The sequence below is a fragment of the Scyliorhinus torazame genome, chromosome 4 (assembly GCF_047496885.1).
Source record: "Scyliorhinus torazame isolate Kashiwa2021f chromosome 4, sScyTor2.1, whole genome shotgun sequence".
Taxonomy (NCBI): domain Eukaryota; kingdom Metazoa; phylum Chordata; class Chondrichthyes; order Carcharhiniformes; family Scyliorhinidae; genus Scyliorhinus; species Scyliorhinus torazame.
This window is the reverse complement of record NC_092710.1, coordinates 202567288-202583436: the sequence shown is the minus strand read 5'-3', so window position 1 is coordinate 202583436 and position 16149 is coordinate 202567288. Positions and strand designations below refer to the sequence as shown.

At 56.2% G+C, this 16149-nt stretch overlaps 1 protein-coding gene across 2 annotated transcripts in view; it reads right to left on the bottom strand.

The window, feature by feature from the left end:
* Nucleotides 1-16149, bottom strand: part of ptchd4 (patched domain containing 4) — a 208986-nt gene that overhangs the window by 134114 nt on the left and 58723 nt on the right. The gene's annotated exons all lie outside the window — the stretch shown is intronic.

The following is a 16149-nucleotide window of genomic DNA, read 5'->3' as shown; positions in this document are numbered from 1 at the left end:
GGGGAGGGTGATAGATGTTGTTTACATGGACTTCAGTAAAGCCTTTGACAAGGTGCCTCATGGCAGACTGGTACAAAAGGTGAAGTCATACGATTTCAGAGCTGAGGCGGCAAGATGGATACAGAACTGGCTCAGTCACAGGAGGCACAGGGTAGCAGAAGAAGGGTGTTTTTCTGAATGGAAGGTTGTGACTAGTGATGTTCCACAGGGATCTGTGCTGAGGCCTCTGTTGTTTGTAGTATACATAAACGATTTGGAGGAAAAAGTAGCCGGTCTGAATAGTAAATTCGCGGATGACACCAAGGTTGGTCGACTGGCAGATAGTGTTGAGCATTGCCAGAGGATACAGCAGGATATAGATAGGTTGGAGACTTGGGCAGAGAAATGGCAATGTAGTTTAATCCAGACAAATGTGAGGTAAAGCATTTTGGTAGGTCTAACATTGAGGGGAAATATACCATAAATGGCGAAAAAACTCTTAGGAATAAAGAAAGTCAGAGAGATCTGGGAGTACAGGTCCACAGATCTTTGAAAGTGGCAACATAAGTGGACAAGGTAGTCAAGAAAGCATATGGAATGCTTGCCTTCATTGGACGGGGCATCGAGTATAAAAACTGGCAAGTCATGCTACAGTTGTATAGAACCTTGGTAAGGCCGCACTTGGAATATTGCGCACAATTCTGGTCGCCATACTACCAGAAGGATGTGGAGGCTTCAGAGAGGGTGCAGAGGAGGCTTACCAGGATGTTGCCTGGTTTGGAGGGTTCTAGCTATGTGGAAAGGCTGAACAGACTGTTTTCATTAGAACAACAGAGGTTGGGGGGTGATCTGATAGAGGTCTACAAGATTATGAGACGCATGGATAGAGTGGATGGGCAGGCATTCTTTCCCAGTATGGAGGGGTCAGTCACCAGGGGGCATAGGTTTAAGGTCTGTGGGGCAAAGTTTAGAGGAGATATGCAAGGCAGGTTTTTTACACAGAGTGTGTTGAGTGCCTGGAACGCGTTGCCAAGGGAGGTTGTGGAAGCAGATATATTAACGGCGTTCAAAAGGCATCTCAATAAATAGATGGATAGGATGGGTATGGAGGGATATGGCACGAAGAAGAGCTGAGGGTTTTGGCCAAGCATGGTATCATGACCGGTACAGGTTTGGAGGGCCGAAGGGCTTGTTCCTGTGCTGTATCATTAGAACATAGAACATACAGTGAAGAAGGAGGTCATTTGGCCCATCGAGTCTGCATCGACCCACTTAAGCCCTCACTTCCACCCAATCCCCGTAACCCAATAACCCCTCCTAACCTTTTTGGACACTAAGGGCAATTTATCATGGCCAATCCACCTAACCTACACATCTTTGGACTGTGGGAGGAAACCGGAGCACCAGGAGGAAACCACGCAGACACGGGGAGAACGTGCAGACTCCGCACAGACAGTGAACCAGCAGGAAATCGAACCTGGGACCCTGGAGCTGTGAAGCCACAGTGCTAACCACTCTGCTACCATGCTGTCCTGTTCTTTGTTCTTTTGTTCTACACAGTCACCCAAGGCCTGGGTCCCTGGCGCTGTGAGGCAGCAGTGCTAACCACTTTGCCACCATGTCTCCCAAAGATTAGTAAACTTTCACAACTTGACAGTGCATCCATTGGATCAATTGTGCATTGCAATTTCTACAATTTTTGTACAGTACTGGCAGTCTAAATGCGTCCCATGAACTGCAGCCATAGTCTAAAGTTTAAAAAAGGGACTTTCTATCCTTTGTGTGTATTGTGTTTCCAGAACAATAAAATCCACGATTCACAATTTCAATCCTATAATAAACCTTTACCATAATGCCAAAAGGCTGATAATATGAGTAACAAATTGTCACAGCTCGAGTGCAATGACATTCTACAATAACTTTCCAGGAATTACTGCTAGTATCATGTAATCATATCATGATATTCTAAAACTCCAATCCAATTAATAAGCCTTTGGATTATTTTGGAAATTAATAATTCAGGGAATTTTTCTTCATGAATCAATGTTAATAATGGAATCACTTCACTACTAGGGGAAAAGTACTATAATTGCCAGAAGCCACTGTGAAGCCACAAAAATTAGTGAATTATGACAACTGATGCTGGATAAAGGTTCTGGGAGACAGGAAGACACTCAAGACCCTTGGATGATTCCAGATCAACGTTAAAACACTTCACAGAATAATGCCGCACATTGAGGGATCATTGTTGATAGTTGGCATGAATAATTCAGAATGAATAATTTCCATGTGCTCTAAACTAATTTGAGAAAATGTCCACTTTGTCAAAGAGATGAAGAAAGGCACATTTATGTGGAATGAGATATTCATCTATTGAGACTTTACGGTGTGGAAGCCCACCCTCCAGCAATAATGCTGGCTGAGATTCACTAGGGCAAGCACATTCTGTATACTATTCTTTGATCCAAGGCACTGGCTGTGCAAATGGACCATGTGTGGGGTCCTATCGTCCTGTAGAATTCAATAAATTGAGTGAAACTGTAAGAGTGACCTTCCAACATTTCATAGGCTATTGGTGATTTTTGTTTCTATTTACTAAATTAAATTACTCAGCTGAGCTAGCAAGACTGTAACAAATCCTGTTGAATATTATATTTTGCAATAAAACATGCTAAACATTCTATGATTCTCCGAAATTTGTACCTGATTTTGTATGCATTGCTTTATAAGTACCCATGGGAATTTGTAATGTTAAAAGTTAAGGGCAAACAATTTTGGAAATAATGTGATTCTCTAATGTGTCTGTGCAGTTGTTTCGGTGATGCAAAGATCCTTGCGGCTCAGTGATAACCTCCTACCTACCCCTCTGTGAAACACGCTGCACAGTAGGGAGTTCCCTCCTGCAGAGGCCTGACAAGTGAGAATAATTCAGTGATAACAGCCAGAATGTTCTCATCTCCCAGGTTGTCCCATAGCTGGCACCTAAAGTGGGCAACATGCCTGCATGGGTGAGCGGCAGGATCCTGGATGGCATTTTATCAGTTGCACCTACTGAGAAGGGGCCGCTAAGATTGCTGTCCAATTGAAGGTGGAAGCCTGTCTCTCAGAGCTGCCGGCTCAATCAGAGGTACTGGCAACTCGTCAGCCTACACATTGCCACTGATGGAAGTGGTTGCTGCTGAGACTGCAGTGAAAAGGAGAGACACATCCATGTTGAAGTATCCTCGAAGACCAGATAAACTTTCTTTATTTAACGTGCTGGGACCAGTCAGGCAAGCTCCGGCGATCAATGGACCAATCACTGTAGGTAATTCAGTGTGGCATCAGAGGGGAGTAGCAGGGGGAAGGCCCTTCTGCGCCATCGAACAGACATGAAGGAAGGCCACCTCAATATAACACAGGGTGTTATAGAGTCATAGAGATTTGCAGCACAGAAAAGGGCCTTCAGCTCATCGCGTCTGTGCCGGTCAAAAACAACCAGCTAACTATTCTATCCCATTTTCCAGCACTTATCTCATGGCATGGTAGCACAGTGGTTAGCACTGTTGTGTCACAGCACCAGGATCCCAGGTTCGTTTCCCGGCTTGGGACACTGTCTGTGGGAATCTGCACGTTCTCCCTGTTTCTGCGTGGGTTTCCTCCGGGTACTCCCATTTCCTCACGCAAGCCCTGAAAGACGTGCTGTTAGGTGAATTAGACATTCTGAATTCTCCCTCTGTGTATCTGAACAGGTGCCGGAATGTGGTAACGGGGAATTTCAGGATAACTTCATTGCAGTGTTAATGTAAGCATACTTGTGACAATAATAAAGTTTATTATTATAACCTTGTGCGCCTTGGCACCGCAAGTGCACATCTAAATACTCTCTAAATGTTATAAGGGCCTCTGCCTCCACCACCCTTTCAGGCAGTGAGTTCCAGAATTTAGGTGGCCATGTTCCCTTGCACCAGGGATCTATCCTGACACCAGTAAAATGGTAGCGGAGGTGGAAAGTGGTTCTTAATTACCCAATTAATTGATTTAATTGGCTGCCCACCTCCAGTTGGCAGGAAGCAGAACCTCTTCCCTTTCCACCACTCAGAATATCCTGTGGCAACGGGAAGATGACAAGGTCATTCCCAAAGCTTTTTGCCACCAATTTATGAAGCCTCCCACCTCCCAGCCTGCTGTCAGACGGCTGGAAAAGGGGTTTTATAAATAACAGAAACAGAAAATAGTGGACAATCTCAGCAGGTCTGACAGCATCTGTGAGAGAGAAGGGAGCTAACATTTCAAGTCTGGATGACTCTTTGTCAAAGCTTTGAAACGTTAGCTCCCTTCTCTCTCCACAGGTGCTGAGATTGTCCAGTATTTTCTGTTTTTGTTTCAGATTCCAGCATCCACAGTAACTTGCTTTTATCTTCAGTTTTACAAATACACCACTTGGCAAATGAATTTGGTAAATGTCTTACTTCCTTTGATAAGGTCACTGTTTAAAAACAAGGGGTCACCCATTTAATGTACGGACATACAAACATACAAATTAAAAGTAGGCCATTTGGCCTTCCCATGTGTGCATGGGTTTCCTCCGGGTGCTCCGGTTTCCTCCACAGTGCAAAGATGCGCAGGTTAGGTGGATTGGTCACACTAAATTGCTCCGTAGTGTCGAAAAGTTACTTGGGGTTGCTGAGTTACGTGGATACAGTGGAGGTATGGGCTTAGGTAGGGTACTCTTTCAGGGGCTGATGTAGACACGATGGGCCGAATGGCCACCTTCTGCACTATAAATTCTGATTTGAGCCTGCTCCGCCATTAAATAAGATGATGGCTGTTCTGATTGCAACCTCAATCCCAAATTTCTTCCGACCTCCAATAATCTATCACCCCCTTGTTCACCAAGAGTCTATTTACTTCTGCCTTAAACATATTCAAAGACTGTTCCTCAGCTGTCTTTTGAGCAAGAGAATTTCAAAGTCTTTGGAACTATCTTCCTCAAAAGGTGATTCAGGCACAGCCTTTGAATATGTTTAAGGCAGAAAAAATAGACTCTTCCAAAGCAAATGGTGAAAGGTTATCAGGGGTAGACAGGAATATGGGGCGAAAATCTCCCCCAACGGCGGGATGCCGCCGACTGGCGCCCAAAACGGCGCCAATCAGACGGGCATCGCGCCGCCCCAAAGGTGCGGAATGCTCCGCATCTTTGGGGGCCGAGCCCCAACATTGAGGGGCTAGGCCGGCGCCGGAGGGATTTCCGCCCCGCCAGCTGGCGGAAACGGCGTTTGTTGCCCCGCCAGCTGGCGCGGAAATGACATCCCCGGGCGGCGCATGCGCGGGAGTGTCAGCGGCCGCTGACAGTTTCCCGCGCATGCGCAGTGGGGAGAGTCTCTTCCGCCTCCGCCATGGTGGAGGCCGTTGCGGAGGCGGAAGGGAAAGAGTGCCCCCACGGCACAGGCCCGCCCACGGATCGGTGGGCCCCGTTCGCGGGCCAGGCCACCGTGGGGGCACCCCCCGGGGTCAGATCGCCCCGCGCCCCCCACAGGACCCCGGAGCCTGCCCGCGCCACCTTGTCCCGCCGTTAAATACCTACTTTAATTTACGCCGGCGGGACAGGCAATTTCTCGGCGTGACTTCGGCCCATCCGGGCCGGAGAATCCAGCGGGGGGGCCCGCCAACCGGCGCGGCCCGATTCCCGCCCCCGCCGAATCTCCGGTACTGGAGACTTCGGCAGGGGCTGGGGCGGGATTCACAGCGGCCAACGGCCATTTTCCGACCCGCTGGGGTTCGGAGAATGACGCCCATGAAGTTAAAGTTAAAATTATCTTACTGAATGACGGAGAAAGCTTGTGAGCCTGAGGGGCCTACCCCCGCTCCTCATTCATATATTCATGTGGAAGACAGGAAATTAAATTACCACCGGCAGCAAAGTGTGCTCCATGCTTCTGTCTAGTATAGTTGAAATAATTTAAAAGCACTTCATTGCCACAAGGAAGAAAATCTGTTTTCATTAATTTTAAATCTCTAGAATCCAATTATAGATCACTTCTGAAGCTATCCCATTGAAGTAGAATTTTTTTTGATGCTTAATTTTACTGCACTTTTCCTATAGGTTGGAAAGGTGACAGGTCCTGGGTGGCAGCACGTAACAGTCGATAATAAATCAGTAGCCCATGGAAAACCATACTGGTGTTCCAGATTGTTGATTCGCTATCACGCAAGACAAATTCCACCCCGGATTCTCTGTGATACTTAAAGTGGAATCAGTTGAAATGAATTCCTGCATATTGTTGGAATCTGTAGAATCCATAGAGCGCAGAAGGCGGCCATTCGGCCCATCGAGGCTGCACCAACTCTCCAAAAGAACTCCACCTCTCCCTGTAACCCTGTGTATTGATCATGGCCAATTCACCTAACCTGCGCATCTTACGATACTTAGGTGCAATTGAGCATGGCCAGTCCATGCAACACCCCTTGTAAAAGTCAGAAAGAATCAAGCTGAGCCCAGGGTTATCTTGTTTGAAAGGAATAAAGGAAGCGAGGTTGTGCAAAAAACTTGGTGGCGCAAACCTTTCCATAGTAAAATGGTTGGAGTTGGAGATTTTGGCACCAAAGGACCATATGATGAAAGCACCAAGTACTGAAGCTCATACACTAAAAATTTTAATACTTTGTTCAGGCAAACAAAATTGCGGTGGACACAGTAGTCCTGAGTTTCCTGAGCACGATGGGGGAGGGGAGTTTTCAACCTCTTGCAAAATCTGGTGCAACCAGAAAAAACAGGCTCGAATACATATTGTGAGAATGTGGAGATATTGCAGAGCCATTTCTCACCTAAAACCTTGGTCATCGGCAAGAGGTTCTGGTTCCACATACGTAACCAACACGATGATTAATCAATCACACAATTCACAGCTACTTCGAAGAAATTAGCTGAATACTGCGAATTTGGAGATGTCTTGAATGACACCATTAAAGACAGACTAATGTGTGGGTTAAGAAGTGAAGCCATACAAAAATGTTGTTTTTGGTGCAGACTCAAAGGGCCGAATGGCCTCCTTCTGCACTGTAAATTCAATGATAATCTATGATTAATCTAGGACAAAGGTTCGGCACAACATCGTGGGCCGAAGGGCCTGTTCTGTGCTGTATTTTCTATGTTCTATGTTGTTAACAGAAAGCAACCTTAACCAAAAGAAGGCTTTAAAAGTCGTGATCTCCATGGAATTAGCAAATAAGGAAGCCTAACAATTAAGTTCGAGCACTAAAATCAATAAAATGGCTGAGGCTGAGGCCCGAGCGCATTAACAGGTTTGAAACTGCTGTCAATGTGCAAACAACTGGTCACGCAGCAGCAGGTGCAAAGATGCAAAATGCAGGAAATGTGGTGCAAAGGGGCACATCAAATGTGCGTGTTGGGGATAGAAACAACAGGCTTCCTTCAGCGGAATGAAACAAATTCCGCTTTTGGACAAGTTTGATGGGGTGTTTCTCGGTGGCTGCAGCGCTGTGGCACTTTGCTGGTCATTTGGGTCTTGCGGAGTTTCTCTCCACCGAGGCCACACTTTAGTCGATTTCCAGTTGACGAGCTGAACTCGCCAGCAAGAACAGCTCCCCTGAGATGGGGGTGCATTTTGACCAGCTGCCCTAATCACTGCACACACCAACCCCTTCAGGTCCCCCCCCACATTCTGGACCCACCCTTTATCTCCCACCCCAACCTTCTTGAGGCCCCTGAAATCCCCCTCACCTCACCCTCTAATGGGCAAGTGCCCTGGGCCTGAGCCCTGGCAATGTCAACTGGTACCACCTTGGCACTGCCAGCCTGGCACCCTAGCAGTGCCACCTGGGCAAACTGACAGTGCCTGACCACCCGGGGGTCTCTAATGGACTGCAAGATCCTCCAAGATGACATCACGCCTGTTCATGTTTGTAGAAAGCAGTGCTAAATAACGATCGGTCGAGGTCTCGCAGACCCGGCCGTTGACTCCCAGACGGCGGGTGAAAGCAGAATTCAGGGGCGTCATTCTCCGACCCCCCGCCGGGTCGGAGAATGGCCGTTGGCCGCCGTGAATCCCGCCCCCGCCGAAGTCTCCGAAGGGAGAAAAGTCGGCGGGGCGTTAATGGCGCCGCTGCCGCGGAGAATGTCACGGGTCTGCGCAAGGCAGCCGATTTTCGGCCTGCCGATATTCTCCCTTCCGGATGGGCCGAAGTCCCGTCGACGTGATCACCGTTCACGTCGACGTGAATCAAACCTCCTTTTCATCGGCGTGACCCGGTGCTCCAGGCTCACGCCGACCAGCGAGGAGGTGAGTGACGGCCTGGGGGGTTGGCTCTGGGCAGGAAATGGCGTGGCCGCAGACTGATTGCGTGAGGAGAGGTGTGTCTCGGCTTGTGTGTGTGTGCGGCGGGGGGGGGGGGGTGGTTAGAGTAGGCTGGGCTCCGGGGGAGTGCCGGGAGGGGGTCCGTGCCGGGGTGGAGGTTGGGGGTTGGGGGGGGTCCGTGCCGGGGTGGAGGTTGGGGGGGGGTCCGTGCTGGGGTGGAGGTTGGGGGGGGTGTCCGTGCTGGGGTGGAGGTTGGGGGTTGGGGGGGGTCCGTGCTGGGGTGGAGGTTGGGGGGGGGGGTCCGTGCCGGGGTGGAGGTTGGGAGGGGGGGTCCGTGCTGGGGTGGAGGTTGGGGGTTGGGGGGGTTCCGTGCCGGGGTGGAGGTTGGGGGGGGTTCCGTACTGGGGTGGAGGTTGGGGGGGGATCCGTGCTGTGGTGGAGGTTGGGAGGGGGGGTCCGTGCTGGGGTGGAGGTTGGGGAGGGGGTCCGTGCCGGGGTGGAGGTTGGGGGGGGGTCCGTGCTGGGGTGGAGGTTCGGGGTTGGGGGGGGTCCGTGCTGGGGTGGAGGTTGGGGGGGGGTCCGTGCTGGGGTGGAGGTTGGGGAGGGGGTCCGTGCTGGGGTGGAGGTTGAGGGGGGTCCGTGCTGGGGTGGAGGTTGGGAGGGGGGGTCCGTGCTGGGGTGGAGGTTGGGGGTTGGGGGGGGTCCGTGCTGGGGTGGAGGTTGGGGAGGGGGTCCGTGCTGGGGTGGAGGTTGAGGGGGGTCCGTGCTGGGGTGGAGGTTGGGAGGGGGGGCCCGTGCTGGGGTGGAGGTTGGGTGTTGGGGGGGGTCAGTGCTGGGGTGGAGGTTGGGGAGGGGGTCCATGCTGGGGTGGAGGTTGGGGAGGGGGTCCGTGCCGGGGTGGAGGTTGGGGGGGGGGTCCGTGCTGGGGTGGAGGTTGGGGAGGGGGTCCGTGCCGGGGTGGAGGTTGGGGAGGGGGTCCGTGCCGGGGTGGAGGTTGGGGGGGGGGGTCCGTGCTGGGGTGTAGTTTGGGGAGGGGGTCCGTGCCGGGGTGGGTGATGGGAGGGCAAATGAGTTGGTCCACCTGGCCAGGTGCCAGCCTCCAACAGTTGGACCCATGCAGTCCATGCCACCTGGCTGGGGGGAGGAGGGGATATGGGCAATGATGACATGTCATCGTTCCCCTCCCCCCCACCAGGCCGTCATGTTTTCAGACCATCCAGCGATGTTGGCCGCCGTGGTGGCAGCCGCTCATGTCTATGTTGCCCTGGATGAGGAGGAGGAGGAGGAGGAGGAGCGTGCCAGAGAGGCGGCGCAGGCTGCCGAAGAGGGGCAGGCGGCAGCCGCCCAGGCTGGAGGGACACCTGACCGACAGGACGAGGAGGGGGAGGAGGACGTCGCGGCCCCACGGCAACGGAGGCACCCGAGGGCGCCCCGTGTGTACCGGCCCCGGCAGTCATACCAGGACCTCACGGACCGGGAATGCAGGAGGAGACTCCGGATGAGCCGGGAAACCGTGGCACACATCTGCCACCTGCTGGCACACCTGTCACCGCGTGGCACTGGCGGGGGACACCCTCTCCCCGTGTCCGTCAAGGTTACGGTGGCCCTGAACTTTTATGCAACGGGGTCATTCCAGGCACCGAGTGGGGACCTGTCCGGCATATTGCAGACATCGGTGCATCGGTGCATCCGGGCAGTGACAGATGCCCTTTATGCCATGGCGCACCGCTACATCCGCTTCCCCATGGACCGGGCCAGCCAAGATGCCCGGGCCGTGGGCTTCTCTGCCATTGCCGGGTTCCCCATGGTCCAGGGCGCGATCGATGGGATGCACGTCGCCGTGCGGCCACCTGCAGAGAACAGGGCCGTGTTCACTAATAGGAAGGGGACCTATTCAATGAACGTACAGGTGGTCTGCGACCACCGCATGATGATCCTGCACGTCTGCGCCCGTCACCCAGGCAGTGTACACGACTCATTCGTGTTGTCGCGGTCATCCATCCCCGGCATGTACGAGGGACGCCATCCCCGGCTGAGGGACTGGTTGCTGGGCGACAGGGGCTACCCATTGCGATCGTGGCTGATGACGCCTATACGGAGGCCACGCAATGAGGCGGAGAACCGCTACAATGATGCCCATGTAGCGACAAGGGGAGTGATCGAGAGGTGCTTTGGCGTGCTGAAGATGCGTTTCAGGTGCCTGGACCTCTCTGGGGGCGCCCTCCAGTATCGGTCAGATAGGGTCGGCCGCATCATTGTGGTGTGCTGCGTCCTGCACAACATAGCCCAGCAGAGGGGCGATGTGCCGCAGGCAGAGGAGGGCGGAGTGGAGGAGCAGCAGGAAGAGGCCCAGTCCTCCCCAGATGAGGGGGATGGGGGCAATGGTCAGGGCAGACGGGGTAGACACAGGCGGGTGGCTGTCCACCGTTACCGGCTGGCCCAGCGGGCACGGGACAGACTGATAGACGCCCGCTTCACTGACTAGATGGGCGTGGGAATCGGGTAGTATGGCCACAGACCGCACACCATGACAACAGCCGACCACCCACACCCCCCACCCATCCACCCACCCAGCACCCTCACCCCCCTCCCCAACCCCACACACCCCACCCGCATGCACACCACCCCCCCCCCCAATTGCCGATCCACCGGCGGCACAACGGGCCGGGCTCACCCAGTTGCGGGTGGACGCGTGTCTATCGCAGGCCATGGAGGATGATGACAACCCGCCTCCGATGAGCTCCTGGCTCTACATCGTTGGACTATGTCTGACCCATGGCCACAGTACCACCATCCACCCGGACCATCCCTGCATGCGGCTGTGACACTGCAGCGCACGGTCCCGTGCTCTGCCCGGGGGATGTTGATGGCGGCCCAGGGCGAACGGGGCAGACTCACCTGGGGCTGAGGTAAGACCACCCGTCACACACACACTTGCGCTCAACGTACATGACACGCCCGCACACTTTGGACAGAGCACAAAGGCAGCTTCGGTAGGTGTAACATTGACTTTAATAACCAAACGAGTTCATGCACGTGCCCTAGCCCCTAAAACTCATCTGTGCCCTGCACCCGTGCCAACTTACTCAGTGTCTAATTGTTTGGCCTTACGGGCCCTTTGACTACGTCTACGTGGTTCCCCAGACGGTACAGCAGAACTGGAGGTGGACTCCTGTGATTCCTGCCCTCTGACACTGGATCCATTTGGCGGCCGTTTCCTGGGGCGTCCTGGCCTAGATGGGCCAGGCTGCGGCCCGGGCGACTGGGATGGTGAGCTGCCAGCCTGTCCTGCCCGTTGCCCACCCGATGCACCTGGGACGGAAGGGGGGGAGTCCGAGGTGTCGCGGTGTACCGGGACCTCCCCTACAGAGGGAGCCGGGACAGACCACACCACCTCCTCCTCCCTCGGGGTGCCCGATGGCCCCCAGGCCTCTACATGGGTGGGGGATGCGAACGGACTGGCCATCCGACGCGCCCACGACATCTGGCGCTGCCAGTCCTGGAGGCCCGTGCTGGTATCGACAGGGGTCTGCAGGTTTGCAGCCATGGAGCCCAGGGGGTTGTTGAACCCTGTCTGTGACAGTGCGACGCCGGCTCGCACATGGCCACTGGCGCCGATGCCCTCAGCGATGGCCTGCTGAGACTGGGCCATGGCCTGCAGAGACTGGGCCATGGCCTGCAGAGACGGGGCTATGGCCTGCTGAGACTGGGCCATGGCCTGCTGAGACTGGGCTATGGCGTTAAGCGCCTCTGCCATCTGGCGCTGGCACTGGCTCATGGCCTCCTGTGAGAGGGCAGCCATTTCCTGGGCCACAGACGCCGCCTGCACGGAAGGCCCCAGGCCTCGCAAACCGTTCCCCATGTCTGACACCGTCGCACCCATTGCCTCCACCGCGGACGCCACCCGTGCGGTGTCAGCCTGGGTGGCACGCATGACCGGGACCACTCCCAGCTCCTGGACGCGGGTGGACTCCTCCACCTGCGACCGTAGCCGCCGCAAGCCACCCGTCACCCTATTCGCTCGTCTCCGTGTCGGTGGTTGCATCGGATCTATGTGTGGGTGTGGTAACTGCAGGAACCCGGGATCCATCTGGGCGGCAGATGTTCGCTTGGCCTGGGCTGCCCTCCGACCGCCCGGTCCCTCTGCTGCTCCTACCTCCACCTGCTGTACCGGGACGGCTGTTTTGTGCGCACCAGTGAGTGTACCAGACGCCTCATCACTAAAGTGCCCAACCGTGGTGAGTGTTTCTGCGATGGTGGAGGGTGTTGGTGACAGCAGTGGCGTTGTGTCGTGCTCTTCGTCCCACTCTGAGTCCATGGCACTTTGGGGTGGGGGTTCGTCTCCACCCATCCATCTGAGTCACTGTCCGGTATTTCGTCTTCCCGGGTAGGGGTGTCCTGGGTAGTGCTGTCCCGGGTAGTGCTGTCCCGGGTAGTGCTGTCCCGGGTAGTGCTGTCCCGGGTAGTGCTGTCCCGGGTAGGGGTGTCCTGGGTAGTGGTGTCCCGGGTAGGGGTGTCCTGGGTAGTGGTGTCCCGGGTAGGGGTGTCCTGGATAGTGGTGTCCTGGGTAGTGGTGTCCTGGCTCGGATGTGACGGGGGCCTGTGGCTGCCCCCCTCATCGCTGGGTGGTCGCTCCCGCACGTGACGGGGGTGTCGTCTCCCTGTTGCTCCAGGTCTCTCCGTCTCCCGTGGTGTGCGAGGGGCATCCTGCGGGCGTCGCATGCTGGAGGGTCCGGGTCTCTCCGTCTCCCGTGGTCTCCGAGGGGCATCCTGCGGGCGTCGCATGCTGGAGGGTCCGGGTCTCTCCGCCTCCCGTGGTGTGCGAGGGGCATCCTGCGGGCGGCGCATGCTGGAGGGTCCGGGTCTCTCCGTCTCCCGTGGTCTCCGAGGGGCATCCTGCGGGCGTCGCATGCTGGAGGGTCCGGGTCTCTCCGTCTCCCGTGGTCTCCGAGGGGCATCCTGCGGGCGTCGCATGCTGGAGGGTGCGGGTCTCTCCGTCTCCTGTGGTCTCCGAGGGGCATCCTGCGGGCGGTGTGCATCTGCGGGGATGGGTGCCTGGACGTTTGGTCCTGCGATACACAATGAAGCATGCATGGTTAGACATCAGGCAGTGATCAGGTGATACGGGGGAGGGGGATATAGGGGAGGGGGGATATGGGGACGGGCTGTTGGTGGCTCACTTGCTCGTGGGGCCCCGACCTCTGCATCAGCAACCTCCCGGTCCTCAGGTCCGCCAGCCAGTTCCAGGGCCCTTTCCTCGTGTACGGTCAGTGGCCTCTCATCAGCGGGCCCTCCTCCAGTCCTCACATGCTCCCAATTGTTGTGTGCGCGCTTCTCCTGTGGGCGGGGGGGGGGGCAGGGGTAAAAGGCAACAGTGTTAGGCAGGTATATGAATGCACGCCATCGGTTGCGCGTGCATTGCAGTGGTTAAGGTTAGGGCTGGATTCACTTGGGGATATGGGGGATATGGGGGAGGGGGGGATATGGGGGAGGGGGATATGGGGGAGGGGGGATATGGGGGATATGGGGAGGGGGGATATGGGGGAGTGGGGGATATGGGGGAGAGGGGATATGGGGGAGGGGGGATATGGGGGAGGGGGATATGGGGGAGGGGGGATATGGGGGATATGGGGGAGGGGGGATATGGGGGAGGGGGGATATGGGGGAGGGGGGTATGGGGGATATGGGGGAGGGGGGATATGGGGAGGGGGGATATGGGGAGGGGGGATATGGTGGAGGGGGGATATAGGGGAGGGGGGTATGGGGGATATGGGGGAGGGGGGATATGGGGGAGGGGGGATATGGGGGATATGGGGGAGGGGGGATATGGGGAGGGGGGGATATGGGGGAGGGGGGATATGGGGGATATGGGGGAGGGGGGATATGGGGGAGGGGGGATATGGGGGAGGGGGGATATGGGGGAGGGGGATATGGGGGAGGGGGGATATGGGGGAGGGGGGTATGGGGGATATGGGGGAGGGGGGATATGGGGGAGGGGGGATATGGGGGAGGGGGGATATGGCGGAGGGGGGGTATGGGGGATATGGGGAGGGGGGGATATGGGGGAGGGGGGATATGGGGGAGGGGGGGATATGGGGGAGGGGGAGATATGGGGGAAGGGGGATATGGGGGAGGGGGGGATATGGGGGATATGGGGGAGGGGGATATGGGGAGGGGGGGATATGGGGGATATGGGGGAGGCTCACCCTGCCTGCTCTGACGAGGTCGTTCACCTTCTTGTGGCACTGGGTGCCTGTCCGTGGTGTTAGGGCCACAGCGGTGACGGCCTCTGCCACTTCCCTCCACAGACGCCGGCTGTGGCGTGGGGCAACTCTGCCCGGGATACAGGGCGTCCCTCCTCTGCTCCACCGCGTCCAGGAGCGCCTCCACATCGCGTGACTCGAACCTCGGGGCTGAGCGACGGCTAGCCATCCAGTCGGGTGTTGCGGTCGGGTGTTCCGGTCGGGTGGGGGGGAGCTGCACGGCCTTATGAGCCGTCACGCCGTGCAGCGCGTATGACGCTGCACGGCGTGAACCATTGCGCAAGCGCGGATCCCGTCACATCGCTGCTAGCCCATTTCGGGCGGAGACTATCGACCCATTTTTATGACGTGACGCAAGTGGGATTTGCGCCGTTTTTTGCGCCGATCGGCGGACTTTCCGCCGATAACGGAGAGTTTCACCCCAGGTGTTTGAATTAGACCAATGGCTCATTTAAATATGCTGATCTGGATCATGCCCTGTGGGGGTGAGATCCAGATTGCGCCAGGCGTAGCAAGTCGGACGACTTGTTGGGCGCAACACAATGGCTGAATTGCGCCCAACAAGTTCCAAACAAGAAAAAGCAAGAACCAAGTGTGTAAATGGAAAACAGAAGCCGGGGTAAAAGGTCCATGTGATAAAGAAAGGTGCAAAAACGGACCACAGTCTCAGTCAGCTGACTGTTGTTGTATGCCATTGCAGGCATAACAAACTGTTACTCGACCACTCCTGTACTGGATGGACAACTGGTAAAAATGGAAGTGTACACTGGTGCAGTTGTTTCATTGCTACCAGAAACTTCTGGGGCGGGATTCTCCGACCCCCCGCCGGGCTGGAGAATCACCGGGGGGCGGCGTGAATCCCGCCCCCACCGGCTGCCGAATTCTCCGGTGCCGGGGTTTTGACGGGGGCGGGAATCGCGCTGTGCCGGTCGGTGGCCGCAGGCAGCGGCCCCCCCCCAGCGATTCTCCGGCCCGCGATGGGACGAGCGGCCGCCCGTTTTAGGCCAGTCCCGTCAGCGTAAATTAGACCTGGTACTTACTGGCGGGACCTGGCTCTGCAGGCGGCCTCCGGGGTGTTGGGGCGGGCGGGCGCAGGGGGATCTGGCCCGGGGAGTGCACCCACGGTGGCCTGGCCCGCGATTGGGGCCCACCAATCCGCGGGTTGGCCTGTGCCGTGGGGGCACTCTTTCCCTCCGCACTGGCTGCTGTGGACCCCGCCATGGCCGGTGCGGAGACGAACCCCCCTGCACATGCGCTGGGATGACGCCAGCACACGCTGGCGCTCCCGTGGATGCGCCAACTCGCGCTGGCCGGCGGAGGCCCTTCGGCACCGGTTGGCGCGGCGCCAAGTCCCTTCTGCATCGGTTGGCGCGGCGCCAACCCCGCCGCCACTGGCCTAGTCCCTGAAGGTGCGGAGGGTTCACCTTAAAACCCTCAAAGATAATACTTAAAACGTGTACTGGGGAAGTAGTACCATTGACGGACCGTGTTGATGTAAATGTGCAGCTAAACAGACAGACTGCAAACAGACGGCACGTTTTTAAAGGTAACTACCAGCCCTAATCGGGAGAGTCTAGCTGGAGAGAATCGAACAAACTAGGTCGAGGTGA